Source organism: Pseudophryne corroboree, chromosome 5 (genome assembly GCF_028390025.1).
Source record: "Pseudophryne corroboree isolate aPseCor3 chromosome 5, aPseCor3.hap2, whole genome shotgun sequence".
In the NCBI taxonomy this organism is placed as follows: domain Eukaryota; kingdom Metazoa; phylum Chordata; class Amphibia; order Anura; family Myobatrachidae; genus Pseudophryne; species Pseudophryne corroboree.
The window spans coordinates 337,121,908-337,138,975 of NC_086448.1; the positions used below are offsets into that span (position 1 = coordinate 337,121,908).

The following is a 17,068-nucleotide window of genomic DNA, read 5'->3' on the forward strand; positions in this document are numbered from 1 at the left end:
CCGGGATCCCAGTACAGAAAAGACCAACAGGGGTGAGTAAGGGGTGTTCTCCCCTCTCCCCACCCCCCTAACCCTGCCTGTCCGCAATCTAACCCTAACCTCCCCCCTTTGTGCCTAACCCTCCCATGGAGGTGCCTAATCCTAACCTCTGTCCCTGCTGCCTAAACCTAACCCTCCCTTCCCCACAGCCTAACCACTCCCAGGGGTGCCTAACCCACCCTACCCACAGCCTAACCCTAACTTCCCCCCACCTGCAGCCTAACCCTATCCTCCCTCCACCCGCAGCCTAATCCTAACCCCCTGCCTGATGCCTAAACCTAACCCCCCACCTGATGCCTAAACCTAACCCTCCCTTCCCCGCAGCCTAACCACCCCCATGGGTGCCTAACCTTAACCAACCCTACCCGCTGCCTAACCCTAGCCTCTCCCCACCCACAGCCTAAACCTAACCCCCCGTCAGACGCCTAAACCTAATCTCCCCACCTGATGCCTAAATCTAAAATCTAACCCACCGTACCCACAGCCTAACCCTAACCCCTCCGCTTGATGCCTAACCCTCTCCCTACCCCCCTAACTCTGCCTGTCCGCAGTCTAACCCTAACCTCCCCCTTTGTGCCTAACCGACCTGCGGAGGTGCCTAATCCAAACCTCCGTCCCTGCTGCCTAACCCTCCCTCTCCTGCAGCCTAACCACTCCTGGGGTTGCCTAACCCTAATCCACCCTACCCGCAGCCTAACGCTAACCTCCCCCCAGACACAGCCTAAACCTAACCCCCCGCCTGATGCCTAAACCTAACCCTCCCTTCCCCGCAGCCTAACCGCCCCCAGGGGTTCCTAACCCACCCTACCCGCAGCCTAACCCTAACCTCCTCCCACCCACATCCTAAACTTAACCCCCCCCGCCTGACTCCTAAACCTAATCCCCCCACCTAATCCTAACCCTCCCTCCCGCGCAGCCTAACCACCCCCGGGGGTGCCTAATCCTAAATTACCCCCACCCGCAGCCTAAACTTAACCCCGCTGCCTAACGCCTAAACCTAACCCTCCCGCCTGATGCCTAAACCTAACCCTCTCTCCCACGCAGCCTAACCACCCCCGGGGGTGCCTAATCCACCGTATCCGCAGCATATCCTTACCCTTCACCACCTGCAGCCTAACCCTAACCCCCCGCCTGACGCCTAAACCTAACCCCCCTTGCCCAGCCCTAAACATATGATCGTGGGGAAACGGGCGTCGGAATCTTTGTCCATTCGAAGTTCCAACGTCGGGAGTCTGAAGAGTGTCGGGATCCCAGTGTCAGTATTCTGACTGCCATAAACCCGTCAGCCGGCATCTTTACCGCATCTCCTAATAGGTAATGCCTATGTCCCAACATTTGGAGCATGTGTCCGCAGCTCTCCTCCCAGGGCAGCTATTCAAGCATCACCCACTGCGTGTAGACGAAGAGGAAGAGATGAAAAATCATTGTTAGTGGATGAACAAGCAGAGAGACAAACTGCAAACAGTGGTGTGGTTGTGTAGAGAGAAAAATCTCTCTATGTAAATATGTTACTCTACCTACTGAGGACATGGAAAATACCTAAAATAAGGACAATTATCCCAAAGGGCCCATTGTTTTTATACAATACACACATTGGGGGGATAAGTTCTCTCTTATAGTAATTAGTGGGTACCTTCAGAAAATAAATTTGACCAGTAAATAATAAAAGCTATGAATTGCTAACATTTAGGGGTCAATCCAATTAGGTACGAGTTACCATTGCTGCGACTTTTCAACAGCATCCAAACTCACACCCTCCGTGGCCAGATTCAGCCTATGGGGCTACCGGAAAGTGCGGCTGTTGGAATACAAACTCGCACCTAATTAAACTGACCCCTTAGTTGTTAAATGTGATAAAATAGTAAAATATAATGGTGTAATTGTGGGCCTGATTCAGTTGTGGTTGTTGAAGCGATCGCTGCTGCAATCTTGCCGCTCACAATTGCATTGTGAGTCTGAGCAGTCGTAGGCTGAGCAAGTCTCCTAGACACAGGGGGCTCCCCAGCAGCAACACAGGTCGCAATGGGTAATTTATGCACGCACATGGAACGGTGTTTGAACAGACCTGACATGCCTGTATACAGTTAGCCACCCCAGTTACCACCTGAAACGCTGACTTCCTGTCAATCACTTTGCGATGGGATCCCCTGTGAGCTTGATTTCATTTTGTGTGCAGTGCAGCTTACACGCATGTACAGTGAAAATGCATTGAGCCACTTGGTGCAACAGAGGATCTGCGTCCGCATCTGAATCAGGCCCCCTGAGTGGTAAGGAGAAGGACTCTGGGGAAAAGACTATGGGGGTCATTCCGAGTTGATCGCTCGCTAGCAGTTTTTAGCAGCCGTGCAAATGCTATGCCGCCTCCCACTGGGAGTGTATTTTAGCTTAGCAGAAGTGCGAACTAAAGGATCGCAGAGCGGCTACAAAGCTTTTTGTGCAGTTTCAGAGTAGCTCAAAACCTACTAAGCGCTTGCGATCACTTCAGACTGTTCAGTTCCTGGTTTGACGTCACAAACACGTCCTGCGTTAGCCCAGCCACGCCTGCGTTTGTCCTGCCACGCCTGCGTTTTTTTAGAACACTCCCAGAAAACGGTCAGTTGCCACTCAGAAACGCCCACTTCATGTCAATCACTCTGCGGCAACCAGTGCGACTGAAAAACTTTGCAAGACCCTGTGTGAAACTACATCGTTCATTGTAATAGTACATTGCGCGTGTGCATTCCGCCGCATACGCATGCACAGAACTGCCGTTTTTTTGCCTCATCGCTGCACAGCGAACGAATGCAGCTAGTGATCAACTCTGAATGACCACCTATGTCACCTTTATTATATGTAAAGATAGGGAAACAGTCACTTGTTACAGCTCCAATTCACATAATTTATACCATTCTGTACCATGTCATCATTTGGTTATTCTTTGGGGGAGATGATAAAGTGGAGAGAGGTAAAGTACCAGCCAATCAGCTCCTAACTGCCATGTTGCAGGCTGTGTTTGAAAAATGACAACTAGGATCTGATTGGTTGTTAGTTTATCTCTCTCCACTTTATCACTCTTTGTACACCTGCCCCAGTTCATTGATATACTGTAAATGTCAGCCATTTCACTATCTCCCCCGATCTGTATTGTTCATCCCTCGATCTGTATGTTCTGTATCATGCTCTCCCCACCCTTCCTGTTTTTCTGCATTACAGTATGTTCTACATCTTGCAACCCCCAAAAGTGTATGTCCTTCCTCTATATGTCCTATAGAGTACGCCACAATTTCTATGTTTTTGTATTGTGCCCCCACACCATCTGTATGTGCTATACCAAGTTGCCCCCTTCTGCATGTTTTGTATTGTCCGCTCTCCCCCACCATAGACCTTATGTTTTGTACTGTGCTCTCAATACCCCCACCACACACACAATTACACAAGTATGGTAACTTACCTCCTGCATGCTATTCTCCAGTCACTAATTCCTCTGCGACCCCTCCCGTCGTCTTCAACTGACACTTTGCAGATCTCTTTGCCGGTCACCCGACACTCTGCAATTCTCTTTGCCAGAACTTTGCCAAATGATGATCTAAATAACCAGAATTTCCTGGTCAGACATACTTTGTGTATAATTATACTACCACATTTTGTTACGTACTTTCATTTTTATTCATTTGCAATTTATCTATTTTATTGACTTTTTATCCAAAACCCAAGACTCTTTCTTATAGAGATTTGTTAAACCAAGCGCTTGTGTGTACTGGTGTGTAGTGTTCTGTAGAATTGTTTAATGAACCAGTAAAAAATTATGTAAATGGCTGAAAAAAATGTAAAGAAGAAAATAAGATTTTACTCACCAGTAAATCTATTTCTCGTAGTCCGTAGTGGATGCTGGGGACTCCGTAAGGACCATGGGGAATAGACGGCTCCGCAGGAGACTGGGCACATCTAAAGAAAGATTTAGGTCTATCTGGTGTGCACTGGCTCCTCCCCCTATGACCCTCCTCCAAGCCTCAGTTAGGAACTGTGCCCGGAAGAGCTGAAACAATAAGGAAGGATTTTTGAATCCCGGGTAAGACTCATACCAGCCACACCAATCACACCATATAACACGTGATAGGAACCCCGGTTAACAGTATGATAACAATTGGAGCCTCTGAAGAGATGGCTCACAACAAAACCCGATTTTTGTAACAATAACTATGTACAAGTATTGCAGACAATCCGCACTTGGGATGGGCGCCCAGCATCCACTACGGACTACGAGAAATAGATTTACCGGTGAGTAAAATCTTATTTTCTCTGACGTCCTAGTGGATGCTGGGGACTCCGTAAGGACCATGGGGATTATACCAAAGCTCCCAAACGGGCGGGAGAGTGCGGATGACTCTGCAGCACCGAATGAGAGAACTCCAGGTCCTCCTCAGCCAGGGAAACCAATTTGTAGAATTTAGCAAACGTGTTTGCCCCTGACCAAGTAGCTGCTCGGCAAAGTTGTAAAGCCGAGACCCCTCGGGCAGCCGCCCAAGATGAGCCCACCTTCCTTGTGGAATGGGCTTTTATTGATTTAGGCTGCGGTAATCCTACCGCAGAATGCGCCAGCTGAATAGTGCTACAAATCCAGCGCGCAATAGACTGCTTAGAAGCAGGAGCACCCAGCTTGTTGGGTGCATACAGGATAAACAGCGAGTCAGTTTTTCTGACTCCAGCCGTCCTGGAAACATACATTTTCAGGGCCCTGACTACGTCCAGCAACTTGGAATCCTCCAAGTCCCTAGTAGCCGCAGGCACTACAATAGGTTGGTTCAAGTGAAAAGCTGAGACCACCTTCGGGAGAAACTGAGGACGAGTCCTCAATTCTGCCCTATCCATCTGGAAAATCAGATAAGGGCTTTTTCAAGACAAAGCCGCCAATTCTGAAACCCGCCTGGCCGAAGCCAGGGCCAACAGTACGACCACTTTCCACGTGAGATATTTCAATTCCACAGTCTTAAGTGGTTCGAACCAATGTGATTTCAGGAATGCCAAAACCACATTGAGATCCCAAGGTGCCACTGGGGGCACAAAAGGAGGCTGAATATGCAGAACTCCTTTGACAAAAGTCTGAACTTCAGGCAGTGAAGCCAGTTCTGTCACAACTGAGGGCCTGAGCTGACGGGAGGCAGCCTCAGTTGTAGGTGCTGAGATGTACCGGAACCTGGGAGGTTGTATCAGACCCCTGGACATGTAAGTAACATGAATAATAACTGCCCGAAGGCGTGACCACGACAACTTGGATAAAAGTCAATGATGTTTATTATGACAACTCCGCAACACAGCAGCAGTAAAAGAAAACGTAAAAGTCAGCAAAGAATAAATACAGTTCCTGGGTACTACAGGATGGCAGGAGCCACAGGGCACTGGTAGTGTGAGATAGTTCTTATGATCTTCTAGATGGAAAGTCCTTACCAGGCCCGACTGTAGCAATGGAGATAACCCAGGATTGTGCCAGCTGGTGTTCCAGGAAAAGCTGGGTTGCTGAAGATAAAACAGCTGCTGTGGATACTGGCTGGAACCAGACTGTTGTTAGCACGGAGTGGATACTGGCTGGAACCAGTTAAATAATAAATGAACTTGGGAGCGATGAAATATGAACTGAAATGTAGAACTTGAGAGCGGAGAAATAATAATACCGGTGGAGAGTGGTAAAGTGTAGAAAGGACACCGGCCCTTTAAGGGAAGCTGTACTCTGCTGGAAGCTGAGCTGGAAGCAGGTAATGTTGTAGCTGGAAACAGATGAATCCACAATGGATTGGAGAGTCAGGCTACACCGCAGGTGGAATGCTGGTGCGGGTCTCTATGGTGGAAGTCTTGAGACAGGAGCTGGAACCTGGAAGACAGACAATCACAGGAGAGAGACAAACAGGAACTAGGTTTGACAACCACGCGGACACAGCGGAGGCCGCGGCTGACGTAATCGCCACTCTGACACTCTGCATGCAGAAGCTCAGGGACGGCGGCGGAGGCCGCGGGAGACGCCATGCCAGATGTAATAAGGCGTTACTGTGACAGCGTCTCAGAGAGACAGGAGAGGATGCAGGAATGTGAACATTAGGATAACAGATGGGATCCGGTCCTGGAGCGCTGAGCCAGCCTTAGGAGGCATCTGATGGGTAAGAAATGGCGTCCAGATACCCGGATCGTGACAGCACCCCCCCCTTTAGGAGTGGCCCCAGGACACTTCTTTGGCTTTTGAGGAAACTTGGAATGGAATCTCCGGACCAAGGCAGGAGCATGGACATCAGAAGCATTGGTCCATGAACGTTCCTCAGGACCATAACCCAATAAGATATTGTAGTTGACCGTAACGGTGACGTGAGTCCAGGATCTTGGCCACTTCATACTCAACGCCTCGTTGAGTTTGGACTTTCGGAGTTGGAGGAAGTGAGGAATGAAACCGATTCAAGATCAGCGGTTTCAACAGGGAAACATGGAATGTCCTGGGTATTTTTAAGAAGGGAGGCAACTGGAGTCTGTAAGCAACAGGATTGATGACTTGTTCAATCTTGAAAGGACCGATATAGCGAGGTGCAAACTTCATACTGGGAACTCTTAACCTCAAATTCTTCGTGGATAACCATACCCGATCACCCACCTTGAGAGCAGGAACTGCTCGACGCTTCTTATCCGCAAACTTCTTGTACCTGAACGATGCCTTGAGCAGAGCTGATCGTACGCTCTTCCAGATATTGGCAAACTGATGCAAGGTGATATCCACTGCGGGAACAGAAGTTGCTGGAAGCGGTTGGAACTCAGGGACTTTAGGGTGGAATCCAAAGTTAGCGAAGAATGGTGTTGAAGCAGATGAAGAATGATACTGGTTGTTATGACAGAACTCGGCCCAGGGAAGTAATTGAACCCAGTCATCTTGAGAGGAGGACACATAGATGCGGAGGAAGGCCTCCAAGTCCTGATTCACCCTCTCGGTTTGACCATTGGTCTGAGGATGGTAAGCCGTGGAAAACTTTAGCTTGACTTGGAGGACTTGACATAAACTTCGCCAGAATTTGGCTGTGAATTGAACTCCTCGATCTGAGATAATTTCTTCAGGAAGACCGTGGAGTCGGAAGATCTCTTGTATGAATACTTGAGCCAACTTGGAAGCTGACGGAAGACCGGTGAGAGGAATGAAGTGTGCCATCTTGGTGAACCGGTCAACTACCACCCAGATGGTATTGAACTTGTTGCACATGGGTAAGTCTGTAATGAAATCCATCGACAAGTGGGTCCATGGTCGACGGGGAACGGATAGTGGAACCAGTTGCCCCGCAGGCGACTGGCGGGATACTTTATGTTGGGCACACTTTGGGCAAGATGCAATAAACTCCAAGACGTCCTTTTTCAGAGTTGGCCACCAATAGGACCTAGAGATAAACTCCAGGGTTTTTTGGATACCTGTATGTCCGGCAAAACGGGAAGCATGGGCCCAATGCATGAGCTTCTTCCTTAGCATCGGCTTCACAAAACTTTTCCCTGATGGGGGCGTAGAGTCCATCCCTACCGTGGAGAATGCCAACGGATTTATAATAGGATGCTTGTCTGAAGACTCTGACTCATTTTCTTGCTCCCATGAGCGGGAAAGGGCATCGGCCTTGCGATTCTGAGAGCCCGGACAGAACTGGAGTTTAAAGTCGAACCTGGAAAAGAAAAGTGCCCATCTGGCCTGACGAGGGTTGAGACATTGTGCGCCCTTCAGGTATAAAAGGTTCTTGTGGTCTGTAAGTATGGTGATTGAATGAGAAGCTCCCTCCAACAGATACCTCCACTCTTCTAGAGCGAGCTTGATGGCTAGCAACTCCTGGTCGCCAATGGCATAGTTGCGCTCAGCTGGGGAGAACTTCCGGGAGAAGAAACTGCAAGGGTGTAAATGGCCATCTTTAGCCCTCTGAGATAACACCGCTCCTACTCCAACGGAGGAGGCATCCACCTCTAAGATGAAAGGAGAGTCGATGTCAGGCTGTTTCAGAACAGGCGCAGAGATGAACCTTTGTTTTAAAAGATGAAATGCTTGCATGGCTTCTTCAGACCACTTGGACGGGTTAGCACCCTTCTTAGTGAAAGCAGTAATAGGCGCCACAATGGTGGAAAAGTCTCGTATAAACTTTCGGTAATAGTTGGCGAACCCTAAGAACCTCTGGACCCCTTTGAGGGTTAAGGGTACCGGCCAATTTTGGATTGCTTGTAGTTTCTCAGGATCCATCTCTAGTCCGGAACCGGACACAATGTACCCTAGAAACGGAATGGACTTGACTTCAAAGACGCATTTTTCTAATTTGCAATAGAGATGATTGACACGGAGACGGGACAGAACCTCTTTAACCCAAAAACGATGTTCCTCTAAATCGTTGGCAAAAATGAGGATATCGTCTAGATAGACCACGACATGACGGTATAGAATGTCTCTGAAGATCTCATTGACAAAATGCTGGAAGACAGCTGGAGCATTGCTCAAGCCGAAGGGCATGACGAGGTACTCATAATGTCCGTCACGGGTGTTAAAGGCGGTCTTCCACTCGTCACCCTCATGGATCCGGATGAGATTGTATGCACCTCGCAAGTCCAGCTTTGTAAAGATGGTAGCTCCGCTAACTCTGTCAAAGAGCTCAGTAATCAGGGGTAAAGGATAACGGTTCTTGATGGTAATGTCGTTCAAACCTCTGTAGTCGATGCACGGCCGCAGACCACCATCTTTCTTTTTTACAAAAAAGAAGCCTGCGCCGGCTGGAGAAGAAGAAGGTCGAATGAACCCCTTTGCTAGGTTCTCTTTAATATATTCCTCCATAGAATGCGTCTCAGGCAGAGACAACGGATAAGTTCGGCCTCGAGGTGGAACCTTCCCTGGAACGAGATCAATCGGACAGTCCCATTCTCTATGAGGAGGAAGGATATCAGCAGAAGCTTTACTGAACACATCCGTGAAATCTTGATATGGAGGAGGTGGAACATCAGACGACCTGGGGGAGGAAGAACAGACAGGCAATACTTTAAACAAACATGTCTCAGCACAGGAGGAACCCCATGCCAGGATTTGCGTAGTCGTCCAATCAATTGTAGGATTGTGAAGACGGAGCCATGGAAGGCCCAGGACCACAGGATGTGTGGCTCTTGGAATCACTAAAAAAGAAATAAGTTCGGAATGAAGAACTCCCACTCTCAGACGAACTGGTAGAGTCCTTAAAGAAATAACTGCATCAAAAATTTTGCTGCCATCCACGGCAGTTAAAGAAATGGACGAAGGAAGTCTCTCGGTGGGTAGGGACCACCGTTTAACATAGGCTTCGGTAATAAAGTTCCCAGCTGCTCCGGAATCAAGGAGGGCAATGACGTTCCGATAACGTTGAGCAACTTGAAGCGAGAATGGGAGATTACAATCTTGAGGAGATGGAGAGGAGATCATTACTCCTAGCCGGCCCTCTCCTTGGCGAGCTAGGATTTGGAGTTTCCCGGACGTTTGGGACAGGCATTAATGGTGTGAGACGGAGCTGCACAATAGAGACAGAGAAACTCGGAGAGACGTCTTCGGCGCTCAGCAGGAGTTAAACGGGAACGGCCAAGTTGCATGGGCTCATCTTTAGATGGTGACAGTTGACGAGGAGGAGGAGCAGAAGATTTTGGAGCAGATGATCTTCCACGCTCAGTTGCTCTCTCTCTGAAACGTAAATCAACTTTCGTGCAGAGTGAGATTAGCTCATCTAACTTAGAAGGTAAGTCTCTGGTAGCTAACTCATCTTTAATACGCTCAGATAAGCCATGCCAGAATGCAGCATACAGGGCCTCGTCGTTCCATGCCAGTTCGGATGCCAGGATCTGGAACTGTATCAGATATTGTCCTACAGTACGTGACCCCTGGCGTAAACGGAGAATCTCGGATGAAGCTGAGGTTACCCGGCCTGGCTCGTCGAAGATGCGCCTGAATGTTGACACGAAGGCAGTGTAGGAAGATAGCAGGGTGTCGGACCTCTCCCATAACGGTGATGCCCAATCAAGGGCTGAGCCACTGAGAAGAGAAATAATGTAGGCAATTTTTGTACGGTCACTGGGGAAATTGCCAGGTTGTAGCTCAAACTGAATCTCACACTGGTTGAGAAATCCCCTGCAGAATCTTGGAGATCCGTCAAATTTTGCTGGCGTTGGAAGATGAAGACGTGGAGCAGAAATGGGTAAGGTGGGTGGGGTTATAGCTGGAGTCACTGTGGTTGACGCACCAGACGCGCCTGATCCACGGAGAGTTGTCTGAATCCCATCCAGCCGAGTAGAGAGATCCTGGAGACAGCGGATGATGTGGCCCTGTGCAGCCTCCTGATGTTCTAGTCGGGCTGCTAGTTCTTGCATCGGCCTGGCCGCTTGATCCTGGTCTCCGGCTGGATTCATTAGGTCAGTGCTTACTGTCACAACTGAGGGCCTGAGCTGACGGGAGGCAGCCTCAGTTGTAGGGGCTGAGATGTACCGGAACCTGGGAGGTTGTATCAGACCCCTGGACATGTAAGTAACATGAATAATAACTGCCCGAAGGCGTGACCACGACAACTTGGATAAAAGTCAATGATGTTTATTATGACAACTCCGCAACACAGCAGCAGTTAAAGAAAACGTAAAAGTCAGCAAAGAATAAATACAGTTCCTGGGTACTACAGGATGGCAGGAGCCACAGGGCACTGGTAGTGTGAGATAGTTCTTATGATCTTCTAGATGGAAAGTCCTTACCAGGCCCGACTGTAGCAATGGAGATAACCCAGGATTGTGCCAGCTGGTGTTCCAGGAAAAGCTGGGTTGCTGAAGATAAAACAGCTGCTGTGGATACTGGCTGGAACCAGACTGTTGTTAGCACGGAGTGGATACTGGCTGGAACCAGTTAAATAATAAATGAACTTGGGAGCGATGAAATATGAACTGAAATGTAGAACTTGAGAGCGGAGAAATAATAATACCGGTGGAGAGTGGTAAAGTGTAGAAAGGACACCGGCCCTTTAAGGGAAGCTGTACTCTGCTGGAAGCTGAGCTGGAAGCAGGTAATGTTGTAGCTGGAAACAGATGAATCCACAATGGATTGGAGAGTCAGGCTACACCGCAGGTGGAATGCTGGTGCGGGTCTCTATGGTGGAAGTCTTGAGACAGGAGCTGGAACCTGGAAGACAGACAATCACAGGAGAGAGACAAACAGGAACTAGGTTTGACAACCACGCGGACACAGCGGAGGCCGCGGCTGACGTAATCGCCACTCTGACACTCTGCATGCAGAAGCTCAGGGACGGCGGCGGAGGCCGCGGGAGACGCCATGCCAGATGTAATAAGGCGTTACTGTGACAGCGTCTCAGAGAGACAGGAGAGGATGCAGGAATGTGAACATTAGGATAACAGATGGGATCCGGTCCTGGAGCGCTGAGCCAGCCTTAGGAGGCATCTGATGGGTAAGAAATGGCGTCCAGATACCCGGATCGTGACAAGTTCTTTCTGGAAGAAAATCGACAGAGCCAAAATCTGGACCTTGATGGACCCCAATTTGAGGCCCAACGTCACCCCTGCTTGCAGGAAGTGTAGGAATCGACCCAGTTGAAATTCCTCCTTCGGGGCCTTCATGGCCTCACACCAAGCAACATATTTCCGCCAAATGCGGTAATAATGTCTTGCGGTGACATCCTTCCTGGCTTTGATCATTCTTATTATTCTCAGTAGCTTGGGTATGAGAGGTAGAGGAGGAAACACATAAACCGACTGGTACACCCACGGTGTCACTAGAGCGTCCACAGCGATCGCCTGAGGGTCCCTTGACCTGGCGCAATATCTTTTCAACTTTTTGTTGAGGCGGGACGCCATCATGTCCCCCGTGGTCATTCCCAACGGTTTACCCGCATTTGGAAAACTTCTGGAAGAAGTCCCCATTCTCCCGGGTGTAGGTCGCCCATCGGAGAATCCTTGTGGCTTCTGCCATCGCCATCCTGCTTCTTGTGCCGCCCTGTCTGTTTACATGGGCGACCGCCGTGATATTGTCTGATTGGATCAGTACCGGCTGGTTCTGAAGCAGGGGCCTTGCTTGAAGCGAAATCTCCTTGGAAATTTCTTCCCTGTGTGACTGCACCCCAGCCCCGAAGGCTGGCCTCCGTGGTCACCAGGACCCAGTCCTGTATTCCGAATCTGCGGCCCTCTAGTAGATGAGCCCTCTGCAGCCACCACAGCAGCGACAACCTGTTTCTTGCCGACAGGGTCATCCGCTGTTGTATCTGTAGATGGGACCCGGACCATTTGTCCCACAGGTCCCACTGGAACGTCCTTACGTGGAACCTTCTGAATGGAATTATGCTTCGTACGAAGCTACCATTTTTTTTTTTAGGACTCGTGTGCTTCCACTGGAAGAAGCACTCTTTTCTGGTCTGTGTCAAGAATCATTCCCAGGAACAGAAGACGTGTCGTCGGGACCAGCTGTGACTTTGGAATATTGATAATCCAGTCGTGCTGTTGTAGCACTTCCCGAGAGAGTGCTACCCCCACTACCAACTGTTCTTTGGACCTCGCCTTTATCAGGAGATCGTCCAAGTACGGGATAATAAAAACTTCCTTCTTGCGAAGGAGTATCATCATTTCGGCCATTACCTTGGTAAAGACCTTCGGTGCCGTGGACAACTCCAACGGCAGCGTCTGGAACTGATAGTGACAGTCCTGTACCACACATCTGAGGTACTCCTGGTGAGGAGGGTAAATGGGGACATGCAGGTACGCATCCTTGATGTCCAGGGAGACCCTGTAATCCCCCTCGTCCAGGCTCGTAATAACCGCCCTGAGCGATTCCATCTTGAACTTGAATCTTCTGATATAAAAGTTCAAGTATTTTAATTTTAAGATGGGTCTCACCGAACCGTTCTGTTTCGGTACCACAACCATTGTGGAATAGTAACCCCTTCCTTGCTGAAGGAGGGGCACCTTGACAATCACTTGTTGTGATTATAGTGTTGAATAGCCACCAACACCACCTCCCTGGCAGAGGGAGGAGTCGGTAAGGCAGATTTTAGGAAACGGCGGGGGGAAGAACGTCTCGAACTCCAGCCTGTACCCCTGAGATACTACTTGAAGGACCCAGGGATCCATGTGAGAGAGCACACTGGGCGCTGAAATTTCTGAGACGGGCCCCCACCGTACCCGGGTCCGCCTGAGCAGCCCCAGCGTCATGCTGTGGACTTACCGGACGCAGGGAGGACTTCTGCTCTTGGGAACTAGCTGTGTGCTGCAGCTTTTTCCTCTACCTTTGCCTCTCGGCAGAAAGGATGAGCCTCTAGCCCTCTTGCTTTTCTGGGGCCGAAAGGACTGTACTTGATGATACGGTGCTTTCTTTTGTTGTGGGGTAGCCTGTGGCAAAAAAGTCGATTTCCCAGCAGCAGCTGTGGAAACGATGTCTGAAAGACCATCCCCAAACAGTTTTACCCCCTTATAGGGCAAAACTTCCATGTGCCGATTCGAGTCGGCATCGCCTGACCATTGCCGAGTCCATAACCCCCGTCTGGCGGCAATGGACCTAGCGCTTATTTTTGATGCCAGCCGGCAAATATCCCTCTGTGCATCACGCATGTATAAGACCACGTCTTTTATATGCTCTATTGTCAGCAAAATATTGTCCCTATCCATAGTAATTTTCCGACAGGGAATCTGACCACGCAGCGGGAGCACTGCACATCCATGCCGAAGCAATGGCTGGTCGCAATATAATGCCCGAGTGTGTGACTATATCTTTTAGGGTAACCCCCTGCTTTTTATCAGCAGGTTCCTTCAGGGCGGCCGTATCCGGAGACGGTAGTGCCACCCTTTCTGATAAGCGTGTAAGCGCTGTATCTACCCTATGGGGTGTTTCCCAACGTGACCTATCCTCTGGCGGGAAAGGGTACGCTGCCAATTACCGTTTAGAAATTATCAATTTCTTACCGGGGGAAGACCACGCTTCCTCACACACCTCATTTTATTTTCTCAGATGCAGGAAAAACTACTGGTAGTTTTCTCTCACCAAACATAATACCCTTTTATGTGGTACCTGGGGTATTATCATAAATGTGTAATACATTTTTCATTGCCTCAATCATGTAACGGGTGGACCTATTTGGAGGGTACACTAGTCTCATCGTCGTCGACACTGGAGTCGGTATCCGTGTCGACATCTGTTTCTGCCATCTGAGGTAGCGGGCGTTTTTAGAGCCCCCCATGACATTTGAGACGCTGGAACAGGCACAAGCTGAGTAGCCGGCTGTTCTGTGTCGTCGACCTTTTGTGTAAGGAGTTGACACTTTCACGTAATCCTTCCATAAGTCCAACCACACCGGTGTCGATCCCGCAGGGGGTGACATCACATTTACAGGCATTCGCTCCGCCTCCACATCATTATCCTCTTCATACATGTCGACACAGCCGTACCGACACACAGCACACACACAGGGAATGCTCTGACAGAGGACAGGACCCCACAAAGCCCTTTGGGGAGACAGAGGGAGAGTATGCCAGCACACACCAGGGCGCTATATATCACAGGGATATCACATATAAGAGTGTTTTCCCGTATAGCTGCCAATATATATTGTATACTGCGCCTAAATTGTGCCCCCCCTCTCTTTTTAACCCTTTCTGTAGTATTGACTGCAGGGGAGAGCCAGGGAGCTTCCCTCCAACGGAGCTGTGAGGGAAAAATGGCGCCAGTGTGCTGAAAGGAGATAGCTCCGCCCCTTTTTTGCGGACTTTCTCCCGCATTTTTATGGATTCTGGCAGGGGTTAAAAAGCACCTATATAGCCTCTGGGGCTATATATGGTGCCAGTTTGCCAGCCAAGGTGTCAGTATTGCTGCTCAGGGCGCCCCCCCCCAGCGCCCTGCACCCATCAGTGACCGAAGTGTGTGGTGTGCATGAGGAGCAATGGCGCACAGCTGCAGTGCTGTGCGCTACCTTGGAGAAGACAGAAGTCTTCAGCCGCCGATTTTCCGGACCACCTTCTTGCTTCTGGCTCTGTAAGGGGGATGGCGGCGCGGCTCCGGGAACGGACGACGAGGTCGGGTCCTGTGTTCGATCCCTCTGGAGCTAATGGTGTCCAGTAGCCTAAGAAGCCCAAGCTACCACCACTTAGGTAGGTTCGCTTCTTCTCCCCTTAGTCCCTCGATGCAGTGAGCCTGTTGCCAGCAGGTCTCACTGAAAATAAAAAACCTAACAAACACTTTCTTCCTAGGAGCTCAGGAGAGCCCCTAGTGTGCATCCAGCTCAGCCGGGCACAGAAATCTAACTGAGGCTTGGAGGAGGGTCATAGGGGGAGGAGCCAGTGCACACCAGATAGACCTAAATCTTTCTTTAGATGTGCCCAGTCTCCTGCGGAGCCGTCTATTCCCCATGGTCCTTACGGAGTCCCCAGCATCCACTAGGACGTCAGAGAAATAGAGTGAAGAAAAAAGAAGAAAATGAAAAAAAAATGAAAGAAATGAAAAAAATGAAAAAAGTGAATTGAAAAAAATAAAAAAATTAATAAATGGGGAAGTAAAATAATAATATATTGTAAGTACTGAATGAAAAAAATAAATAAAAATAATAAAATAAAATAAATATATTTAATTTAAAATAGGGAAGGGAGGGTAGGGTAAAGGGGTAAAGTGCAAGGTTTACAGCTCCTTTATGAATAATTTTGGAGCTTGAGAAAGAATCCGGACTTGGATTCGAAACGCGTTGGAGAAAAAGAAACAACCATCTAGGACACGGACTCCGCCGCCGCCAGCACTTGCAATACCGGAAGTAAACATCCGAACTTCCGGTCACGGCGGAGCGGACGAAGCAGCGGTTACAGTGCAGCCAGGGGAAGGAGGACGTGAGCTACGGCCTAACAGGCAGGAAAAGCCAGCCTGTCCATCAGCTAATTGCTGCCACAGACACCGGGACCCCCAGCCACGCTTGCACCAGACAAATAGGGTAAGTCAGGGATAGCTACACCGCAACAGACTGTACCCTTTTTAATCAAGTGTCCAAAAGCTCCAAAATTATTCATAAAGGAGCTGTAAACATTGCACTTTACCCCTTACCCTACCCTCCCTTCCCTATTTTAAATTAAATATATTTATTTTATTTTATTATTATTTTTATTATTATTTTTTCATTCAGTACTTACAATATATTATTATTTTTCTTCCCCATTTATTAATTTTTTTATTTTTTTCATTTCACTTTTTTCATTTTTTTTCATTTGTTTCATTTTTTTTCATTTTCTTCTTTTTTCTTCACTCTATTTCTTCTTTACATTTTTTTCAGCCATTTACATAATTTTTTACTGGTTCATTAAACAATTCTACAGAACACTACACACCAGTACACACAAGCGCTTGGTTTAACAAATCCCAACAATCACCAAATAACAACCTGAGCAGCTTTTTTCCTTCACAGCGCAGCAAACTATACCCAATTTATTATTTCTTATAGAGACCCAAGTTATCTGCTCCAGGTCTTCCCTAGTGCTATGACCATGTTAGTATCATACACTGGGCCTAATTCAGACCTGATCGCAGCAGCAAATTTGTTCTCTAATGGACAAAACCATGTGCACTGTAGGTGGGGCAGATGTAACATGTGCAGAGAGAGTATGGTAACTTACCACCTTCATGTTATACTCCAGTCGTTGCTACCTCTGCGACCCCTCCCGTCGTCTTCAACTGACACTTTGCAGATCTCTTTGCCGGTCACCCGACACTCTGCAAATCTCTTTGCCAGATGATCTAAAAAACACAAAACACTATCATTAAGCATAGTACTAGTTTAAGTACAATAAAATGTCCATGAGTCAACCAGTTTCCCAATTTTCCTTAAACCAAACAAGATACTTTCAAAGTTATCAATATCCCATTTATCTATTTTATTAACTTTTTCATCCCAAAGCCACGATCCTGCCTCATAGAGACCCATGTTATCTGCATCCCCTGTTTGTGTGCTTATCCTCCATACCGCCCTCTTTATTCCTGTAACGCTACATTTTTATTCCTAAATATGTCGTTCCTTCCTGCACTTCTCCTATTTAT

General features: G+C 48.5%; 1 long non-coding RNA gene across 1 annotated transcript in view; it reads right to left on the reverse strand.

The window, feature by feature from the left end:
* Nucleotides 1-1,021: 1,021 nt before the first annotated feature.
* Nucleotides 1,022-17,068, reverse strand: part of LOC134929043 (uncharacterized) — a 77,103-nt gene continuing 61,056 nt past the window's right edge. Inside the window, exons 2-4 of the long non-coding RNA XR_010178230.1 lie at nucleotides 16,648-16,768; nucleotides 3,470-3,604; nucleotides 1,022-1,428 (exon numbers count right to left, since the gene is read on the reverse strand). This is a non-coding gene — a long non-coding RNA (uncharacterized LOC134929043). The remainder of the gene's footprint in view (nucleotides 1,429-3,469; nucleotides 3,605-16,647; nucleotides 16,769-17,068) is intronic.